At 44.5% G+C, this 22502-nt stretch overlaps 1 protein-coding gene across 5 annotated transcripts in view; it reads left to right on the top strand.

The window, feature by feature from the left end:
- The first annotated feature begins 252 nt into the window (after positions 1 to 252).
- Positions 253 to 22502, top strand: part of AGPAT3 (1-acylglycerol-3-phosphate O-acyltransferase 3) — an 89141-nt gene continuing 66891 nt past the window's right edge. The window contains exons 1-2 of one of the 5 annotated variants that reach the window (XM_019282845.3): positions 17564 to 17949; positions 19194 to 19307. The gene's annotated coding sequence lies outside the window, so the exon portion shown is untranslated. Of the gene's footprint in view, positions 275 to 625; positions 870 to 17563; positions 17950 to 19193; positions 19308 to 22502 lie in introns of those variants that run through there. The other 4 variants (XM_039552774.1, XM_039552729.1, XM_019282846.3 and 1 more) reach the window with 4 other exon arrangements.

Genomic DNA, 22502 nt, shown 5'->3' with positions numbered 1-22502 from the left:
TTCCTGCCTTACTTAGAGTTTCCGTCATCGAGCCCCCACGGCTCCATCTCCGCCTTTCTCCCACACAGATCCCCCGTGCCCGGGAGCTTCGCTCAGCCCTGCGGCGGCCGCCCGCTCCTTCCCAGCCCCGCGGGGCGGCTGCGGCGGGGCCGGGCCCGCGGGCACCTCCCTCCCTGCATCCCTCCCTCCCTGCGTGCCGCGGGATGCGCTGCCGGGCGGCCACACGGACCGCGCTCCCCGGGGGCAGCGGCGGGGAGCCAGAAACATGTCTCCGGTGAGCGGCCCCGGGCGAGCGGTGGGGCTGCGGGGAGCCGCACTCCCGTCTCCGGGCTGGGTAATCTCCCCACGGCCACCACCGGGCACACCAGAGCGCAGGGTGATGGGCGCTGGGGCGGGAGCGGTGCGGGCGTAGGGGGGCGGCTCCGCCGCATCGCGTCCCGCTGCGGCGCGGGCAGCGCGGAGCCCCGACCGTGCGCTGCGGGGCGGAGCCGCGCCGGGCGGGAGGAGCGGCGGCGGCGGCCGCTGCCGCCCCCGCTATCTGACCCGACCTTCCCCCTCTCCTCCTCCTCCGCCCCCCGGCTCTCCTGCCCCCAGCGGCCCGGGAGGAACTGAACCATCGCCGCACAGGAAGTAGCGGCTGCGGGGAGCGGCGGCGGCGGCGGCGGCAGCAGCCGGGGCTGCCGCACTCAATGAGCGACGCTCCCGCAGCCGCCCGCCCCGCTCGCCCCTTCCCCGCCTCCCGAGGGCAGCGGCGCCGAGCCAGCCCGCCGCCGCCGGGGGCTGGAGGCTGAAGCGGGCAGAGGCAGCTCCGGCTCTTGCCGAGGAAGAGGAGGAGGAGGAGGAGGAGGAGGCGGCGGCGGGGACTGCAGGTTGGTGCCGCTCCGCCGGCGAGGCGCGGGTACCGGGATGTGGGGGGGAGGCGGGCGGCGGAGCCTGGGCGGCCGGGGCAGCATCCCCCGCCCGGCGCTGCCGCACGCCGGGGGCTCGGCCGGGAGCCCCTTCGGAAAGGCCCCGGCGCGCCGCCCCCGCTGCGGCGGCTCGGGAGGAGCCGCGCCGGGCCCAGTCCGGCTCGGTCCGGCGGTGCCGGTGCTGCCGGCGGGGGCAGCGCTTTGTGCGCCGGCGGGTGGTACCCGGGGCGGGGGCACGGCGGCGGTGCGGGGAAGGGCACAATTCTCCCGGCTGGAACGCATCCTGCCCATCCCGGGTGAGATGGACGCCGTCCCGGGAGGCGCAGGCTGGCGGCTCGCTGCCGTGAGGAGGGCGGCTGGGCTCCCCGCCGACTGCGAGGGGAGGATGGATGGATGGATGCATGGATGGATGGGTAAAAAGTGGGGGAGCGGCTTAAAACAAAAAGAAAGAAAGCAAGCCCATTTCGGAAGAGCCGGGCTGTACCTGGGTGCACGGCTTGCGAGTGCAAAATGGAGAAGAGCAAACCCTATTGATCTGAGAGAGGCAACCAAATGGAATGTTGTTGTGCCTGGATCTGTTCAGAGGATGCTCATGGATATATTAAGGCGTTAGCCTAATGTGTAGGCATCTAAATAAATAAGCACGCTGATTATCCCCTTAGAGCTTTTAATACACTGTATTCTGATGGAAATTTTTGTGTTGAGATTGTTACCTGTTCGATGCCACACTTATATGTTCTTCCCCTCCAATATTTTTTCTTCCTTGAATCTTCATATTTCCTCATTGATTAGGCAGAGAGCAGGTGTGGTATGAGAAAGGAAAGTGTCAGAGTTTCCAGTAATCTTGCTGCTCATTCTTCAAAGCAGTAATAATCTTATTAGTTCATCATGTTATCTTACTCATTAATTTCAAGTCCAAAATAAACTTCATGCCCTTTCCCCTTCTCCCGCTCTAAGGGAAGTAGGCTGGAGTCCAAGATGGCATGTTTGCTCTCAGTGAATTGCTGATGTGACAAGCGTGTTTGGGAGCAGAGCAGTAAAGCTCTCCACTTGAGTTGGCAGCTGTTTCTTTTGTGGTGACGCTCTTCACCTGAGACTCTACTTGACCCACAGGTCTTTTGGGTGGAGTTCAGTGTAATCTCAGATATATGCTTTTTTTTTTTTTTTTTTTTTAAGTTTGATTCTACAAGCAGTAGGACTCATATGTTTTCCATTCATTTTCCTGCAAGACTGCAGCTGTGTAGGAGATGATGAAGTTAAATGGAGTTGGAGTTAAGCATTGGGCTGTTACAGAGCTCCTTGCGCTGCGAACAGTTCTGACCCTTGGATTTTAAACATAAATGTTCTAATGTTTTCTGTAACTTTCACAGGAGCCTTGGCTTTTGGTTCCCTTCTGTGTACTGTAGTCTTCTTCCCTTTCACATCTATTGTTACTGAGCCTTCATGACTAAAATGATGCTCATTACTTTCAGTATGTTTTTCAGCCTTTTTTCAGAGCTCTTTTATGTACTCTTAAGAAAGTCTCATTATGTCTTTCTCTCCTAATTCCCACCTTCACCTCTCCACCCTTATACACACAGTGAATTGGAGAAAGCAGGACAGAGAACAGTTGGTCTCCAAATATAGCTGGAATTCAACAAGCACAGGAAAGACACCTGACCAGATTGTCCCTGCTGAGCATGATTAAAATGGCAGGACCATTTACCAAAACTTTGTAGTGCAGTTTAACAATGCAGTGCAGATAGCTCCACTGAGAGTGCTCAAGTTGTGCCTGACAAGGGCTGAAATCAGAATGGGCTTTAGTTGAGGTAATGTTGCACAGAAAAAAAGAATGTTGTTTCCTCTTCCCCTTGTGGTTTCTTTTGTCTCTGAAGAGGTGCATTAACAAACCAGACAAAATTGCACTTACAATTACAGGGAACTCTACCAGCACAAAGTATATGTTCTTTTCCCAGCCAGAGCTAAAGCTTTCTGCTCTGTTTTAATCTTCTTACAAAATGAAATTATTGCATAGTCTTGTGCTAGCTTCCTTTTTTTTTTTTTCCTTTCTGCCTCTGTTAGCAGAAAGATGCATTGTTTTCAAATCCTAAATGGTGTTTTGTTTATTTACAAAACTATTACAGAATAATTGGATTTGAGGCTTACATTTTGTGGGGAACCAGTGTGAATAAAGTATTGCTGTTAACTGTAATGTGTTCACCTATTCTAAATTTATGATAGCCATAAATTTTGGGAAGCTGCTTCTATACTCTATGCAAATTAAAAAGGAAAAAAAAAAAGACCAGGAAAGCTTGCATTCAGTCTTGCTTCTTTGGCTTATGAGAACATAATTCTTGATAGGAATGGCCAAGGTACTGATGAAGAAACTTAATTATCATCTGCAGTGGCTAAAAATGTCCTGTTCTTTCAGTGGGTGTTTTTAGTGTTCATACTGAGTTGGTGCATGCATAGCCTGGTTATAGTTGGTGCCTTACCAAAGACCAGGTGACTTGGCAGTTGGTACCTGGAGTGCTGCGAGATAAAGAACTAAAGAAATGGCAGAACCCAAAGAGAATCTGAGGTTTCATTGTTTCTCAGACTGCTCTACTACCTTCTGGTGCAGAGCCATCAGTAATAAGTATTCTTTGTCTATGCTTGCATTCCGCGTTAGGGCCGGGGAGCTTTTGCTTGTGGGTAGCTCCTAACAAGTAATTGATAACATCTTTTTTTACCAAAACCAAAAGGAATAGAGAGATATTTGAAGGCGTTATCCAAATTTCTTCTTTACCCATGATATTAACCAAGATAAAATAAGAAAAAGGAACACTAATCCCCAGGCCTCTGCTGCATGCTTGATGAGGATACTCTTAAATGTGTTGCATGAAAATCAGTTTGCCATCTGATGCATGATCTTGGTAGGATTCCAGGCATGAGTCAGCACCTAAGTTGGGGACTGATTATCACCAGCACACAGGCACCCGTAGGCAAAATCAAGGTAATCTAGGAAGTGTTTAATTTGCTGGTGTATCCAACTTAGTTTATTAATTGCAGAGGTCCAAATTTCAAATGGTTGAAAAGGAAGCGAACCCTAGCTTACGTATTTTTGTTGATGCTTCCAAAATCGGTATATACTTATGATTTACCTGTAACATTTCCTTGTGCCTGTGAGTCTGGACACATTTAGGAGTGTGCAAGACATGGCAGTGATGAGATGAACGCTTAGGAGTGTTACACACAAGTCAAAGCAAAGATGAAAGAAATGTTTGTCTTTTTTCTGAAGACCAGTCTACAACTGCTGCCTTTGGATTCAGTCCTTTGCAGCAGGTCCTCCTTCTGTTGTGCATGTACCTGTAGCTGTCTGAACAGTATAGTTATACTGTGCTGGATGGGACATTTGTCTTGGGAAGCAGGAGACTTGGGTTGTTGTCCTTGTCCAAGTGAGTATTCAGTGTTGTAAGAAGGAACGGAGTGCCACAGGAGCTGTTTTTTGCATGTAAACCCAAGTAAAACACAAATAGTTTTAGGACAGCGCAGTGACCGAGGAAGTGCTGGGTGGCAATTATGAAAAAGCTTTCCTGGCCTTTTCCCTGGAAGGTATCAAAATAATGCACAGCTCAGGTTACATGAAGATACATCCCACTGGACTGATGGGCAGAGGAGACAATCAAGAGTGTCCTTTCTGTTTCATGCCTGTTTTGTGAGGGGGTCAGTGTCTTCTTGGCACCTTGAACTTTCTAAAGTTGTTGATCTCTATGAGATAAACCGGAGGAAAGCAGGAATTGGTAGTACATCTCCTTGCTCTTGGTAAAATAGCCCAGTTGTTCCTATTGCTTTTTTCTCTCTTTTTTTTTTTTTAATTTTTTTTCTTTCTCCCCTGCCCTTGTGGCTATCCTAAGGCGTACTAAAGGCAGAACAAGCATGTAATTTTGGGCTCATGCCTTCCCTGGGAATTGGGGAACTTGGGACCTAGGCTCTGTGAGGCTTGCTGCTGCAATGCTGCATTTTTTGTGCACCCATAGGTGCCAGTTCCTCTGTAGAGAGCCAGGATGAAATAAAGAGAATGAGCTTTCTGTTCCCTCTTGGATGGGGAATGAAAGCTGGTATGCTGACTAGTCTTAATACTGTCATTTATCTTGCAGTAGTACCAATAATGTGTTGCTTATTTTCCAAACAAAAGATGTGGTTTATGTCCGAAAGAGTTTAAAGACATGTTTGAAGCTTGGTGTAGTGGAAATGGTGGTGTTCTCTGCCAAATCAGCTTTGCCCTGGATTGCAACCTTGTTGCCTAATTGTGCGATTACTGCGGGAGTTTAAGGCTGTTCAGGAACAAAAAAAAAAAAGAAAATGCTTATCCTTGAAGTAAGTGTTGATTTCCCTGTATTTTATGAGAAAGAGGAGGCATATAGATTCCTTATACATTTGAACTGAAACAGTAGTAGTTTTCTATACCAATGAGGCGGATCCAAGTGTATTGCAAGAACGTTTAGAATCCAACGGCTCCTGTGTATTCAGGGAAAAAAGAAACTATTTAAACTGGTACAATGTTCTGCATCAATGCTAAGAGCTGTTTAATGGTCAGGCGTAAGCAGTATGACATTGGACTCTTTCTGTGTGTAGCACCTTTTCTCCATGCAGACTTTCTTGTTTGCTGTAAATGAAATGAGATTTCAGTGACATTTTTGGTTCCTTTTTTTCTCCTCTTGTTGTTCTTGTGTGTTAGCATTGCTTAGGTAATTACAGTGTGCTCGCTAGAAGCCCTGACAGCCTAAACTGAGTTCTTTGTAAAAAACGTGGTGTTTCCCTTAATTAAGAGAGACTAGAAACAGCACCTGAATCTTTTAATTAAATAGTTAAAGTTGATCTCTATTTAGGATATATTAACAAGCAAAACAAAATACATTTCTAACTAAAATGTTGCCCTGAGTTAATGAGCTGCTGTGAGGCTTTTTTTTTTTTGTGAAGAAAAATAATGTATTGGTGCCGCAACTGTCACACATGCACAGTCATGCAAAATTCATGTGAGATAGTTCCCAATTCTATGGTACTGAGAACAATAGCCACTATTTCTTCTTCAGAGCTCTTCAGAGATGTTAAATAATCCTTGTGACAACCCTATGAAGTGAGTATTGTAGTAATTTTGTATGGATGGCGAAACAATTAATCGGCATTGTCTCCAGCCGTACTGAGAAAGTGGGATTTGCAGCTTGGCCTGCTGCTGGAACTCCTGCTCGTGTGAGCAAGGGGTGGGTGAGCCTGTCCTGCTGCCTCTTCTTCTGTCTCTATCTGTGCTGATGAAAACATTCTGCAGATGCTGTGGTCATCTGTGGTGTGAGGGTATGTAGGTCAAGGTGGAACCTACATGTCCTGATAAAGGATGCATTTAGCTCGTTCTGAATTATTCTGACTATGTCACTGGCATTGCTTCTTGGAGGAGAGATGTGTGGAGCTGTCGGCTGTGCTGGGATCTGGAATGTCCATCTGAATGTGAAAGCTGAGTTGCTCAGACTGACTCCAGAGCACCAGTTTGCTCATTTGTGGGATGAGGTCCTGGTCAGACCCTTCCCACTGGAACCTTGCCAGCCTGGGCTTGCTTAGTTTGATTTGAGGTTGGTCTCCTAATTGCCTGTTATCTGAAAAGGATGCAGATCCCACTGTTTCCTCTGCTACGTGAACAGCAGCTGCATCTGCCAGCTGAAGGAGGTCTGGATAACCAGGACGTAAGTTCCTGTTTGGGTCAGACCAGTGTCGCAGCTTTCCTGTGCAGCCTGGCTTTGGCTGCTGAGATACTTGTGTCTCCTCTTCTCCTCCACCAGTTCTGCCTGCTGCCCTTCCAGGAGTTATAAATGCCACAGCAGATGGCTTGGGGAGGCAGTGTCTGTAGTTACTGCTGCAAGATTTGCCGAAGCTTGACTCTGCACAAAGAACACTTCTTTTTCCCCTGGAGATTGAAAGTTGTTGGTACTTTAAATGCAGATTTGGTCTTTTCAGGGGAACATGATGGAGGAAATGTGTGATTTACATGCTGGTTCAGAAGCAGCCTCTCTTTCCTCTTGACATAATTCATATCATGCTTTAGTGTCACCAGTCTTCAGTCTTCTCTTGCTAGGTCAACTTTCATGTTCCTGGTAGTGATGTAAGTTAGACTACTTATGGACCCAAGTTTTGATAGCAGCTGACATACTGCTAAATAACGCAACCATTATCAGTTTGATAAAGGTAGGTAACCTTCCAGCAGGTTTCACTGTGAATGTTGTTCTGCCATGTGAGCAGAGATGAGAAGCTCTAAGTTTGACACATCTTTAATGCCTAATGCAAGAGCTCATCTCCCAGTGGCAGCTGTGATTGATTGACCCAAGGTTATGCTGCATAGTGTCTTCTTTTCTGTGGGCCCCTTGCTCCACTACCTTTCTGAAGTCTTGATCTCCTTACCAGCATGTCTGAGCTGAATTTTTTCCTCTTGCATCTCTTTGATGCTGATGGCCCTTGGGTTATTAACCATGTAGCCAGCCAGGTTTGAATTACAAGAGGACTGAAGCCAAAGGGAAAGAAAGGTTTTCATTTCCTGAGGTCAGTGAAGAGGCTATGACCCAAATTACCCCCTGAGCAGTGTTTTTCCCTTCTGGTGGTCACAGCAGAGGTGATGCTTCTGGTTCCTCAGACAACTTCCTGAGGTTAGTCATGTTACAGAATGTTGGAGCCCCTCTCTTCTTAGGGATCAGAGGAGTCTTCTCTCTATTTGAAGGATTTTTATTTTTTAAAAAAATTCGCTTTGCTTGTAAAGTACATTTGGCTAAAAGTGTTAAGTAGCAATGGGACTTTGGGCCAGATTGCAGATTGTTATTGATCTGCATTTCCAGTGAAATATCACCACTGGGATCATTGTATTGAGATGGCTTTTGGACTTTTGTGTTTTGAGGTTTTATCTTGTCTTTTGCTTTCCTGACCACCCCATGGCAAGGGGACAGGGCCATGCCTTTTTGCAGTCTCTGCTCATAACTAACTTGTCTGAAACTTGTAAATGGTTTTCATGTTGAATTTGCCTGTGGTACTGTTCTTATTTGTGGAGAGGACAACTACTTGAAAACAGATGTATTTTATATTTAGCTAGCACTGTGGCAAGGATGTTGTTTGTATGATCTTTTAGGAGTTGAGATGGCTTAATCTGAAGTAGGATGTACTTTGAGTAGCTCAGTTTACTTTTTATTGTCTCAAGTTGTTTCTGTCGATGGAAGCTGAACTGGCTGGCTTAATGCTCCAGCTGCATTTTTCCCAAGCGTCTTCTGTGATGGTACAAGACCTATTGCTGCCAAGCACTGCTGGATGCCTTTCAAGCTTTCCTGCCCAAATATTCACTGGAAAACACTCAGTGAGCCCTCTCCCTCCGCCTGCTCTGAAAGGTCTGAGTTTGCATTTACCTGACAGCAGTGGTGCCTTAAGATGAACTTAGAAGGAGGCAGCAGCAGAGAAGTGCCTTGGCTGCAGATCACTGGAATGTTAGGCAGTAGCAGCAGGGTCACAATGTGCTTGCCCTGGTCCTCTGCTCTTCTGGCCATCATTTGCTGTCTACTGCCAGGGATGTGTCGTGAGATGGAGCAGACCTTGGCTCTGAGCTGGTACAGACGTGCTTGTTGCTGCCTGGGTCCTGCTCAGCCCCTAGAAAAGGCATTTAGCCTTGCCTTTGAAAACTGTGGTTAAAAATGGCATTGCTTTATCTTGCTTGTTGCAGCTGGAGCTGTGGCTGTGAACTGAGGACCATAACTTACGGTAAAGGTTTTTGGAGCATATAGTCTAAGAATGAAGACATGTCCATTAAATATGTATGTTTATGGTGTTAAGTGTATACTGCTGGCAAGCTCTCCTGAGTGCAGCTGTGCTTATACCAAAGTCCTCTTGATGGTACTTCTCTGTTTTTTTTTAACTTTGAAGCTTTTGCCAACAACTTTCCAATAAGGAAAAGTCTAATTTTTTGTCTGTGTACTGTAGTTTTTTTCTGGTGTATTCCAGTGCACTGCTGGAGTGGTGTATTGGCTTTTCAGAAGCAATATCATGCTGGAGAACAAGTGGTGGTGATGAGTCTTGTGGTGTTCACAGCATCACCTCAGTTATACTTCACAGTAGAAGCCAGGTAGACAGTGTTCATCTTTGAAATAACAGAACCTGCTGTTTGCAACCTGCTATGAGCCTTACCTCGTTCAGGTAATGAGCCTGTACCTTTCTCTACAGCAAAAGAAAGTGGTATAATCCTTTCTTATCTTTCTTTTTTCCTGCACTGTTTGTATGTCATCAAATTTTTAATGTCCTAAACCTTAAACATTTTCTACAAGTGCAGTCATCTCAATGTTTGTCAAGAACCCAAATGGTAGATCTGATCTGGAAGTTGAACCTTTGGTTTTCCTTCAAGGCATTATGGGTGAAAAGGCTGTACTTCACATCCATCTACACTAACTCTTCCATCACAAATTTTAAACCTGTCTTCTTGGATCCCAAAGGAAGCCATGAACTGCTGTGAGGGGTTATCTATGGGTAATTTGGCTTGCTGGGCCTGAGAGAGGAGGAGGATGTGTTTTTGTACGAGGGAAGCCAGCAGAAGCTTTACTGCACTTGGCATTGTGTGAAATGAGTGCTGGTTGCTCTTCGTGCCACTGCTGCTGTGAAGGAAGGCACATCCTTTGAGAACATGATTGGGTTGATACTGGCAGAGTGAAGACTTCCTTCTCAGTGAAAGAAGGTCTAAAAGAATGTGGTTTCAGATTGGTTTGACAGGCATTTCCTCAGCTGATTTATTTTAATAAAATTTTGCCTAGATGGCTTTTTTAATTGAATATTTAAGCAAGCTGAAAGCAGGCATTTTACTGTCTCTCTTTAATTTGTGCTGATACGTGGTTTAGCATAATTATTTTTTAATGCCCTTTTTTAAAGTGTAGTACCCTCATCCTCCTGACCCTCTTCCTTCAAGAAGTGGATTTAATTTGGAGAGAAATGTCGTCGTATCACTGCCCTGTGGCAGGGAGGTATGTGGGAGGGGTGGGCTTGGTAAAAAAAAAAAAAAAAAATTGCTGGCTTTTAAAGTGATGGGTTCAGGCCAAAAAGCATTAAGAATGGTCTGAAGCATACTGTGGCATTTGTAAGCTGCCTTTCTGAACCTCATGAATTTGGTTCTAAGTATGAACCTTACAGCATTGCACAGATGCCTTGGTTTTACTGGGTGACCTAAAATAAACAACTTACAGTTTTTCTCCTTTCCCTCTCTCCCCCCCTTCCTCTTGCAGGCCTGTCCTTTCTTGTTGGCCAGCATTAACTGTCCTGGATCCCTAAAGAGGAAACAGAGCTGTGTTCTTCTGTTTTATAGGTTTCTGCCTGATCCAGTATGGGGAATGGTGGAGTACTCCTGGGTAGGAGCGTTTTGTCACTGAGCAGATAAAACTGGCTACTTACTATCCTATGTAGTTGGATCCTTGCTCTTCCCCAGAGAAGTAGGAGTACCAACACTGGAAAAAAAAGGTTGGCACCATCATTTATGGTGGGGTTGCAGTTTAGTCTGGAACAGAGGAGTCTGCTGGTACTCTTGAACCCTCCCTTTGAATAAGATTAATCACAACAGCCTCAATTTTTGGTGATAGCATTGCCTACATTCATTTGTGCCTCTGTGTTCACTCTGGAGGCTTTTCTTTAATGCTATTCATTAACACGGTAAGGTTGGCAAAACTTCTAAAGGGGGAGAGAAGCTCTAGGCTTTCTTGTATTCCTACCAAATACCTGTTTTGATACTAGCCAGAAATGTAGTGCTTCCACTTAGCAGTTTGAAACCTGAATGTGAATCAGTCTTAGGTGATTGCAAAAAAACCCCCAAGAACCCCAAACCCTTCCTTTCTCTCTGACTCCAGAAGAAAAAAATCAAGCACCCTAGATGAGGATGCACACACACCTGCAAAATGGTTCTCGTTGGCATGAGCTGGACTGTGGCATGCAGCTGAAGGCACCTTTTTGTGTGGACCAAGCTGGAAGAAAAACTGAGTGGGAAGAAATTCACAGGGATGTCTAGAAAGCATTAATAAAGGGAAGGTTTAAAGAATCAAGATGGTTCTGCGCAGAGAACACACCTAAAAGCCTTCTGTGGGAGAAGAAGGGAGTGAACTGCTGTCTGTGCCTGCTGTAGAGAGGACAGCAAGTTAGGGATTTAAGATGCAGAATGGAGAGCTGCAAAACTTTGGGAAAAGCTTTCTATTGCCAAGCAGGAGTGGTAAAATCGATGTTGCTGGAAGGAACTCAGAAAGAAAAGATCCTGGCAGATGCTGGAGAAGAGTTGGGGTTTGGTGTTTCTGCACTGGGGACTGGAGTGCCTGGTCCCTACTGGGAAATGAACCCTTATGAGATGTGGACAAGGGGCAGGGGAGATCCAAAGAATGTAAGTTCTGGCCTTCCCTGTTCATCCCTTATGTTGCTGTACAAAAAAAAAAAAAAAGCTAGGGAGGCGGTGGGGGACATGAAATTAGTGGTCATGGTGAAGAGAAGTAAAAGGTGATGGAGAAGCGTTGCTGTCAAAGGTGGGGGGCAGCTGGGTTAGGTGACTTATGGAAATATCCTTCAACTGTGCACGCTGCAATTTTATATTGGGAGAGACTCATGTTCCAACCCTGCTCCACTCTTGGAGCCTCACATGCTGTGAATTTTAGCACAGGGCAGCACTGATCTGAGTGTCAGATCAAATGACCTTGGGAAGGATATTGGTATTTTTGCTTCTCTGTCAAGGGGTCCTTTTAGATAGGGGCTGCTTCTTATCTTCCTCTTTGAGCATGTGAAACAATTCACTTGTAATCCATGCGTGTTCCATGGAGAAGGTTAAGCAAGGCCTTGAAGGTGGTGACCTTAGAGATCAGCCTCAAAACTGGTGCCTGAACCCAGCTACCAGAAAGACCATGGTGCCTTCAGTTTGCTATTTTTTTCAGCCTTTGGGCTCTCAGTGAGTTTCTGTGGCACAGTTAATTCCTGATGGCCAGCCAAAGTAGAGTGTAACTACCAGGAATGCATGGAGGGCACTAAACAAAAGCTGAAAGGCCGGGTAAGTGCCTGCAGAATTTAAATGCAGGTGCTGGTTCTCTCTATAGCACAGTCCTGCTTGCCTTTTTGGTATTGCAGCCACTGCACGAAGCTGGTGGGTGCTGAAGTAGTTTTGCAGAACCATAAGCACTGAATTAAAATCTGAGTCAAGTTCCTGGCTCCTTGTACCAGCGAACGCTTCACTAGCAAGTAACTGAGACAAAGTACCAGAAAATTTATGGACTGTGATGGTCTGTCACTCTGTGTGAGCAGAAAAGAAATGCCATCCAGCTTCCTGAATTGATTTCTTTGGTGCGTGGTGAGCCTAAAATTATTTGGCAGGACATATGGTCTTGGTGTGTTGGTAAAACACAGGCGATCTGGGATGCTCCACGCAAGGAAGTGTGGAGCATCTTGTTCTTGGAGTTCTCTTCCCAGCAATGGCCAGCGTGTGACCTTGGCAGTGCTGAGCTCTCATTGGCTGTGTCTGAAAAATGCCTCAAAAATGTGTGTATTTGTAATGTAAATGAGGCACAACTTGCCTGCTGACCACAAGGAGATTCAGTCTTTCTGTCGCTCCCTATGGAGCCTGTGCCTAGATGAGGCAGACAGAGCTAAGATAAACTGAGCCTCCACTGAGTAACTCAATAGCTGTTGGGGGAATCTATAATTTGCTGGTTTTCAAGGTACCAGATGCTCTTCTGAGAGGGCAGCACCGATGTGTTTCTGCCTTAATTCCAGGACAAAGTTAAGATGGGATTCTTTCCACTGGAAGCATTTTGGATGTTATTGTGAGTAAATGGACCCTCTATCTTGGAAGACTGTCTTTTGCAGATAATGTAGTGTTTGGAGTTCACAAATCTGGTGGAATTACACATATGAGAGAGGGTATGAGCAGCAGAAGGCCAGTTACCTGCACTCCATGGTATATATTTGCTCTGGATAGCTAACAAGGCCTCATTAGCTGTGTGCTTCTGAACCTGCAAATAGTTGTTACACAAATTAAAAGCCGCGCTGCACTGATACAGGTCCTCTCTGCAGGGGTGTCTGGCTGGCAGCAGTAGTGTTTAACAGGTTCCAGCAGCATCAAGCACATACAGCCTGGTTACAAACTGGGGATTTTTTCCCCTGCACTGAGTTTTTTTGCTTGAAATTTTAACTTGCCTGTCTTCTCTAGAAGAGGTTGGGTCTTCTCAGACAGGTGAAATTGTGCATCTCCAACTTATCTTGGTATAATTTTCTCTTGTTCTCCTCCTCCTCCTCCTCTTCCTTGTTTCATCCCACTTATTGTGGGTTTTGTCAGGGCCCTTTTTTAGGCATTTAGAATCAGTTGCCAAATCACAGTAATGAGCGGGTAGTTTAATGCTGCACAGTGTGATAGATGCAGCAATTGTACTAGCAATACTTCATCTTTGTGGTTTTCGTTTTTGTGCTTCCTGTGTAGTCAGATCAGGTTTTCTTTCCTGTATCTCTAACCATTTTTTGGTACAAGATGTATGTGGGGGAAAGAGGAGGAGCATGAAGGGAGTGGAAATGGCCTTTATTCCCGTGTTCTCTTGGGTTTAATGCTTATGTTGCCGTGGGGTGGGGGGCTGCTGTTCTCTCCCAAATCCATCTGTAGGCAACCAGCAGACCTGAATGTAACAGGTCCACATTTGGATAGATAATGCCATTATTTCAGCTATGAACTAAGCCAGTGGGTCTAGGGGTTGGTCTGGGTTGGAAGAGAGGAGTGTGTAGGGAGAGATGCTGGAGGGGCTGTGCAGCTTCATCTGTTCAGCCTGTTCCTTTCTGGGACTCCTGTTGCCTGTTCTAAATTCCTGTGGCACATTCTCTGGCCTCACTTACTGCTCCTTGGGGTCTGTCACATATTGACTGTGCTGTTAAATTCCTTTATTTTCTCCACTAGGAACTTGTGGAGTTGTTTCTGCTGCTTCTTCTCCCGTGTCCCACTGAGGCACTTTGTGCTGCTTTGTCAGAGGCCAAGAGGCTCAGACTACTTTCTGGAGGGCTCTTACAGCCATTTAAGAGCTGCTGCCTGTTTTCTTAGGATGCATTATCTCTTCCTTTTCTTGGGAGTCCTAGTTTTCTGCCTTGGGTCTGGACACAGTCCTAATTTATGTAGAAATCCTATCTTGAAATTTGTTCAGTTGTTAACTTAGCACAGACAGTTTTGCAGTTCTTGTGATGGAAGTGAGAGTTTCTGTGTGTGGAGGGGGCTGTGCTAACTCACTAAAGATTCTGGTTCTGTTGGCCAGTTCTTGACTGCAACCTTTTTAGTTCTTTAATGAGAGGTTATTTTGGGAGGAAGAATGTAATCGGGTCAAAAATCAAATTTCAGTCAGGGCTGATTCATTTTGTATGGGCATGTTTTGGTTGCTGGGCATTGCTCACAATAGAAGTTGAAAGAATTGGAGTGTTCAAACTAATTTTTACTAGGTCTTTCCCATTGGCAGTGGCTGGCTTTCCTGACATGGTTTCATTTCAGACTTCTGAACGCTAATTTCTGTTTTGTATTAAATGTACTTTTGACTAACAGAAATGTGTTGGGGAAAGTAATAAAACCCAAAGGGGAACACAACCATTTCCTCTTGGCATAGTGTTTTTTTCTGTAGATCAGCTATGGATATATTTTGCTTTGACCTGTTTCATTGCTAGTATGAACTTGAAATTTAAAGTCTTGCCACCAAGCAGAGTAAACTTACAAAAGACTCAAGTAAATTAAGGCAGAGGACTTGGAGTCTTAAAAGGCGACTGTCACCTTTGTTCACTATATCGTGGTGGTTCCTATTAGTAATTACAGTATCCTTGGAGAACGGGATGGCTCTGTGCAGTTAGAAAACACTTCCCAAAAGCGTGAAGTGTGTATATCAGGTGGTTTATATATATAATGTCTGGTATCTAAAAACCTGGGGGGGCGGGGGGGGGTTGAGTTCATAATGTATGCTTTTTCATATTGGAGCTTGATTTTTTTTTTTTTTCTTTTTAAGAGAAAGAGAGAAACTGCCATGATCTCTCACAAAGTAATAGAGGGAAATAGTGTTATAAATCCCTTGATGTGTTGTGAAAGCCTAGAGCTTTCCTGTTGCTACCTTCTATTTGCCTCCTGTGCAACTCAGGTTTTCTATTCTGTGTTCTTTCTCTCATAGTCACTATTCTCAAAAATTTCTTGAGACAGACTGATACCATGCAAAGTATTCAAAATATTTAATACACTGAAAGAGCAGCTTTTTTTCTGCACACTGAAATCATGTGTCTGTCCACCAAAAGAACTGGCTGGAAGGAGACAGGATGGAGGGACCAGGCTGGTTCTAAACTTGGTTATAATTATCTCTGCTTTAATTAAACATTGTAGAGACTTGTGGTTGGCAACTCGGGTACCTGAACGTCCCTTTAGGTAATTTAGGGTATTTCTCCAGGCCTGGAGCCACCACTCTCGAAAGGGCATTGGCTTCCCAATGGTCTGGTGTGGCATCTGCCAGTCCTGTGTGGATGTTGTGGATGTGTCTTGGAAACATCTAAAAACATCTCTTGGTGCTATGTTTAGAAACCCAGATCTCTGCTGTAAGTGTTGGTAAGAATTTCCAGAATTTTCTCAGCCTGTTAATTTGGAAGGCTTCTCCTCAAACCTCAGTCATCTTTTTTTCTCCCTGCCTCCCTGTCTTGTGTGTTTAAAGCCAAAAGCTTTAAGTGCCAATATGCAAATACACACATAGGTCAGTGCATGATGAGATTATTTGACTCTCTTGAAGATGTAATTTCATGGCTATAAGACTCTAAGATCACTAGAGTGATCTGAAATTAAGGTCTCTGACTTATCTATAATAAAGGAGCACTGCCAAAATGCACATGCATAGGAATAGGAATACTCTGCCTTGAAAGATACTTATGGAGCTGCAAGTGCTGTAAGCCTTAATACTTTCATTATTGTTGAGATCAAGTTTTTTATTATGCATTAAATAGGTTATAGGCAGCTGAGCTATGTAGTGTCTGCTTGCTTGCTGTCTCCTCTATTTCTGGCCCCCAGTGTTATCCCCATTTCAATGAAATACAACTCCTGTGCTATGATCAAGGCAGAAGGAGTAAGGCAGTGATGGGTATGGTGAGAAGTTTTTTTTTTTTCCCCTAGTTCTCCACTGTCATTTAACACAGTACTTCCAAACTAAACACTGTGTGATATCTTTGTGGTAGCTCTGATGGTCTAAAGAAACAAAATAAAACAACTCCAGTGATTAGCAGCTTTGGAAAAATATTTGCCATGTGAAGAGAGAAGTCATTCCCTAGGAAAAATTACTTGCACCTCTATGCTTTCCAATCCTCTGTTATACAGAGGATAATACTCTGATAAATGTTTAAGTCCTTTTGATTTCAAGATTCTCATCTGTCCTGAATGAAGCTGTTTTTTCATTTTTGTCATCATCATTCCTAAAGAGTGGTTTGGGCTTACAAAAGTTGTTGCAAACTGCCTTAGAACAAAAAATATGACAACCATCCTGAGCTGTGGAAAGATGAGTGTAGGTAGTAGGAGAAAGTCCAGTCTCTGAAAAGCAGCCACATCAATGGTGCAAATTGGGGTAAGGTTCAAGGAGTCTCTGAATGTTGTTGTTCTTGTTGTCTGAATACCTCTCAGATATTAAGGTGGTGCAGGTTACTTGGTCACTAAGACTCTGGTTTTATTATGACTCCTTTTATATAGGTCTATATAGATTCAGTTGTTTAGTATTTTGGGTATTTCCTATTTTTAAATACCCTTCTGGGAGGGAAGGCATAGAATGGAAGGGGAGAAGTTGGTGGGGGGGAGTTTACATATATATTCCTTTTCTCTTAGTTTTTTTCCATGTCCAAGAGAAAGGAGTAGAGTTGGCTGTTTTTAAGAATCAAGCAATAAGCAGAGCTTTAAACCTAGAAATTAATAACTAGAAAACTTCCCTCTAGATCAGTAACTTGTGCCCATCTCTCTAGTGAGCAGCATTTAAAATGATGTTTCATCCAGGTTATTGCACTGCTGAAAGCAAACATTCTTTCCTTTGAAGTGTATCAAATGCTTGTTGCTGTAGTAGTTAATACGTCTGATTTCAGAAGGTATTCTGTTTATTTTTACCTGTTTGTCTAAAATTCAGCTGCTACTTTGAATATGAGTCAGAATATATTCTGTTCACTAGTATGTACACTGAAAAGCAAAGAGTCTCACAATGGTGTGCTACAGAATTGTAATGGACAAGTAATACTATAGTCTGTGCTTTCTAAATGTTTCAAATTATGTTTGAGGATTGTCATGAACTGGTGCTTTGTGGTGTGACAAACCACTGGTCACAGGGCTGGTAAAGTTTGCAGGAGATGGATTTAGCTTGGGAAGGAGGAGACAGCAGAGCCTGCAGCACTGCAGTCAGGGCTGGGCAGTGGGGCAGGACCCGGGGTCGAAAAGCCAATTCTGGCTCTTGGCAAAATGCACTCGTGAGGAATCACAACCCCTCCTTGTGACCATAAAAAAAAAAAACCGGTCAGAGGTCCAGAGGGCAGCTGTGTGTTTGCTTTACCTTTGCACTTTACCCTGGTTGTGTGCCTTTTCCAAGGGGTATTTATATTTTCAGGAACATGAGATTGCAGCTGGACCCGTGAAGGACGTGAGGGGTGGTTTGCACGTGTGGGTCGGCGTGTACTGGCTGTTCCTCTCTGAGCCTGCTCGGCAGCAGCACGGGCCATTTAGGCAGTGCCTTCCTAATCTGTGCAGCTGGACACATCTGGAGGCAGCAGGGTGTGCAAGCACACAGGCATCTGGCCAGCCGTGCCTCGTGCTGGGGATACTGTGGGGCAGGCACTTTGTCAGTGAAAGATCCCTGGATTAAGGAGAAGGCAAGAAGGTGGAGCTGGCTGTCCCTTTGGGGCACTGAACCTGGACTCTGGTGAGCTGTGTGAGCAGAAGGTGTTGGTGAAGTCAGGGAAGCTGCTCCTCTGGTTGTGCCTGAATTCCTCACGTGGATGGTGTGTGGTTCCTCTGTTCCTGGAGCAGCTTTCCCTGCAGTGGGTAAGGCTTCCTGTGGATATCTGCCAGGCAGTTCTTTGGTGCTGCAGGGTTACCTGTTGTGTAAGAGCAATGGGGCTACCTCGGTTCTCAGTTTGTTAAAAGTGGTTTGGGATTTGCTGTTTCAAAGTGATGATTGTGCTGGGGGGCAAGGTGAAGCTGGGAACTTGTTAAAGAAAAGCAGTAATCACAGAATCATAGAATGTCAAGGGGTTGGAAGGGACCTTAACAATCATCTTGTTCCAAACCCTCCTGCCATGGGCAGGGACACTTCCACTGGACCATGTTGCTCCAAGCCCTGGCCCACGTGGCTTTTAACACTGCCGAGGTTGGGGCATTCACAACTTCCCTGGGCAACCTGTTCCAGTGTCTGACCACCCTCACAGTAATGAATTTCTGCCTAGTATCTAACCTAAATTTCTCCTCTTTCAATTTGTACTCATTACTCCTTGTCCTATCACTACAATTGCCCTACATGTCACCTCTGGAGTGTGTAGGAAGTCTTAATCTATTTACCACTGAATGTGCTATACTTGGAATGCTCTGTAAGCGTGGAATTCTATTTTCCACATGCCAGTAAATATTTTAACCTCTAGTTACTAATACTGTTTTATGGGTTCCATATTCCTGAAACAGCAATTACTTTTTTAATTTCTCATCCATTTAGGAAAAGTTTTTTTTACTTATGTATTTCTGTTTCCTCTGAGGATAATAAGGAGACATCTTTTGCTTCCCATGATAAAATGAATGTGATGGATGTAGAGAGGCATCTCACTTCTTTTTAATGTCTTTGGGTAGGAAGTGGCTCTACTGTTCCATTTTAGCCTCCTGTGGCACCTGGAAAATAAGAATCAGGGAAAGCCTAACCCTGTGCTCAGGCTGACAAGGAGGTGTGAAAACAGACTTCTGACATGTAGATGAAATTGAGTCTTTTTGGAGGAGCTTGAAGACAGTCTTACTGCAGGACCCAGATCTGTCAAATTTAAATGAAAAGGAGAAATCAGGTTTCTCAGGATTTGACTGTTCATTTATCTTTCTTTCCATTGCCTTTCTTTGTGTTAAGAAATTTTATACAGAGAAAGAAAAAAAAAAATACCAACTTGCTTATTTGGGCAGTGTTAGTTTCCTGTAGTCAAATGCTGTGATTTCTTTTTTTTTCCCTTTGATTTTAAAATTCTAAAAAAACTTGCTGTGAAATGAATCTGGAAAGCAGTAGGTAGATTAAAAAGTAATATACTTTAACACAGATAATGGAGCTCCCAGGAGCAGAGAGACTGGAAGCACAGGGAGAGAGGCACATGGAAGAAGGAATAAATCTCTTTGACTGTGCTGCTGAATGCTCAAGTCTTTCTGCATGTGATGTGAGTAAATTGCCAGCTGTCTTTAGTGCTCAGGAATAATTACTCCCTTGTCCTTGAGTCATTATGGAGTTGTTCAAGTCTATCTGTACATGAGCAGGGTTTTTTCTGTTTCTTCTGATACCTCCAGAGTGAGCACTGCTTGGGAGCACCCCGTGGGGAGTGAGGATCACTGAGCTGATCCAGTGTAGTATTGCACGAGTTGTAAAGAGACTCTGTAGGATCGATGGGAGGGGAAACGTATTTTTGAATATCTGTGCTTATTGTGGGGGTTTTTGTCTTTTGGGGTTGTTGGTTGGTTGGGTTTTTTTTGGGGGGGTGGGTTTTGTGTGTTTTGTTTTTCTCAGTCTCAGGTAGAAGTTGTGTGGATGAATCATATCAGTGGAAGCAAAAGAGGATTTAGTAAAGCTGCCTGGTTTTACTTCCCTAAGACTTTTAACAGACTTACTGTCCCTAAGTTAGTTTTTGTCTATGGCTTTTTGTGTGCTATTGCTGTGTGCATTTTCTGCCTTTTTCTGCCTAAGATAGAGCTCAGCTGTGGTAAGTGTAGCTTTTATGCAGTGTTTATCCACTTGGAAGTTTCTGTTTGTGTGTTTTGCTGGATATGATTTTTAGAGCAGAGAAAACTTGGATCTGGTGAGGGAATTGATCCCTCTGTCCAGCATCCCTTAGAAGTTGTCATCCTGTGCCTCGCAGAGGTGAGAGAAGCCTGCTGTGCTGCCCTAAATAAACTTCCTTGCTGTGTTCAGAGAGGCTGATTGGTTTCATTGATAGAGCTGTAAACGAGACAAACCAGCCTGCTTTAAAGCCTCTGTGGCTAATGAATCAGTCAGGATGTTTTGATCTGTCCTATACAGTTTTCCACCTCAGCTATTCTTGACTATAAGGATCTGAACTTACACCATTATATGGCACACCCTTTTAATTTGGTTGTTGTTGCTTGATCCTGTAGCTGTTGCTTAAAGAAGCCAGCAGAAAGAGCCTGGCTGGGCAGTCCCTTGCTTTGTGTCCCTGTACCTGGTGTCCTGGTGTCCCCTTTCCTTCTGCATAGATCACAATGCCTGCACACATCTGATCCCCACCAGAGCTGGTGTCCAGGTAAAGTTTCGCTGCTGTCCCTTGTCATGGAGTTCAAAACAAGTAAATGAACAGCAGCTGTATTGATCAGGGCAGCATGGAAAGGAATAAAGCGAGTTTAGAAGAGCATCTGTGTTGCTATGACCCAGCCTTGGCATCTGCTCCCATATTTCACTTGGGACAGGGGGTCACTAGGGATTTGTCACCTGGAAGAGTCAGACTGAGGGTGAATGTGTAGCATTTTTCTGGTTTATTGTCATGTGGCATTGTGTACTGATGGCACAGCTCAACACTGGTCAGAGTGTTGCATGGCCAGCTGGACCCAGGCACCCTGTCTCTGATACAGGAAATTTTGTGCTTGGAAAAGTCATCCTTTGTAATCCTCAGTGACCTGAGAGAACAAAGAAAGTTGTCATCTTTTCCTCATAGCCCCGACTGCCCCTCTCCAGCCCCAGAATTGTTTCCTGCACAGAATTGTTTTTTTCTTACTCTATTTATTTTCTTCCACACGACTTCTACTAAAAGAAATCCACTTACTACGTACATGCTTTTACTTTATCTTTTTAGGCTGCTTTTACACGTTGTTCTTCATTATCGGTATGGTTTCTTTGTTTCCCTCTGTATCTTTTTCTGTACTTTCCCTTACTTTCTTTTCCTTCCCTTCCCCTTTTTCATTCCCCAGTCCCTTTGCACAGCCACCTCTTGGCTTCTCAAGTCACAAGCCAAAAGCAGAGGGTGTACGAATTACCCCAGGGATAAACCCATGTCTTATAAATCTGGGTGCAAACTGTAATTTGCCTCCAAGGAAAACTTGCAAACTTGATTTTAAAAAATGATTAGTTACTAAGACTGTCCTGGCCTTTGGTAAGTTGTTCCAGGGTGTGCTGGTCTTTGCTGAAGTGTGTGGCTTGTGACCTCTTTGTTTTTTGGTTTCATCCAGCATCTCTGTTTACTCATGTTGCTTCTCCTGCCTCTTCTATGGAGTTTTCTCTATCTGCTCTGTTTCCCCTAGCTCAAGAACTGTCCCAAAATCTGATGTGCATGTTTTCCTCTTCACTATTTCTTCAGGACGTAATTTTTGTGCCTTTTGGGTAGAGTTACTGGCTGGTTTGAAAGCCACTGAGTGAATACTAGAAGACTGTTAGTATGGTTCTACTCTTCAGGCTGACTTTGGAGGAAGCAATGATCTCAAGTCATGAGTCTCACCAGGCTCAGGAATTTGCTGTGTACTTTGGTTTTCAGTGGCTCAGCATTTTGAATTAAAAAAAAAAAAAAAAAAATTGCTGCTTTGCTTTTCCAGGTTCCTGTCAAGGCTTTTGTGAGGGAAAGTAGACCTTTTGGTCACCTGGAAAAATCTTCAACAGGACTCCTTTACAGGACTCTGTATTTTTATAATCTTCATAGATAGGCATAGTGTCATAGTTTTATTTGTATAACAGCAGTAAGGCCCTATTTGCTTTAAGCCTTGTTTTTTTGCAGGACTGGAAATAAGTCCTTGAGGCTGTTGGTTTTTCAGTTCATTAAGGTAGTGCTGGAAGATATATGAGGAGAACAAGTGCTTTTTTACCACCCTTCAGTTTGACAGTCACACCAAGCCTTTTCTGTGGAAAATTGGCGTTTGCCTTGGAAAGGTCATTCATGTGTTCAAATAACAGCATGCAGGAACAGAAAACCCTTTCAGAGCAGGTGTCCAGAGATGCAATAGAAGTTATCTGCTTGTCTCTTATTATACCTGTCACCAGAGAAATCTGGTGAATGAGTCTCCAGTTGCCAGCAGGAAAAAGAAGTTACAGTGAACAATAAGAGGCCCATGGGGAGTGCCCAAGGCATCGTCTTTCACACAGACTGAAAGCTCTTTTCTTCTGTGCAGGAAAAGAACAAATAAGTAAAACATTAGTCTGCTACTGATGGGACACATGTGAAGCATTAGGAAAAATTAAAAGGTCGGGTTACTTACAGTTCTCTGAAGTTAGATACTTATCTCTGTGCTGACAGAATTGAGAGAAGGTTTTATTTACTTCCAAGAAAAAGGAGAAGACCAGTCAGTCTGGCATAGGAATATAAACCCACTTCTGTTCCTCAAAGTATAAAAATTGCTTGGTGGAACAGATTGTGTTGTGT

This window comes from Corvus cornix, chromosome 1 (genome assembly GCF_000738735.6).
Source record: "Corvus cornix cornix isolate S_Up_H32 chromosome 1, ASM73873v5, whole genome shotgun sequence".
Classification (NCBI taxonomy): domain Eukaryota; kingdom Metazoa; phylum Chordata; class Aves; order Passeriformes; family Corvidae; genus Corvus; species Corvus cornix.
The sequence above is the reverse complement of the archived record's forward strand: the minus strand, read 5'-3'. Positions and strand labels throughout refer to the sequence as shown.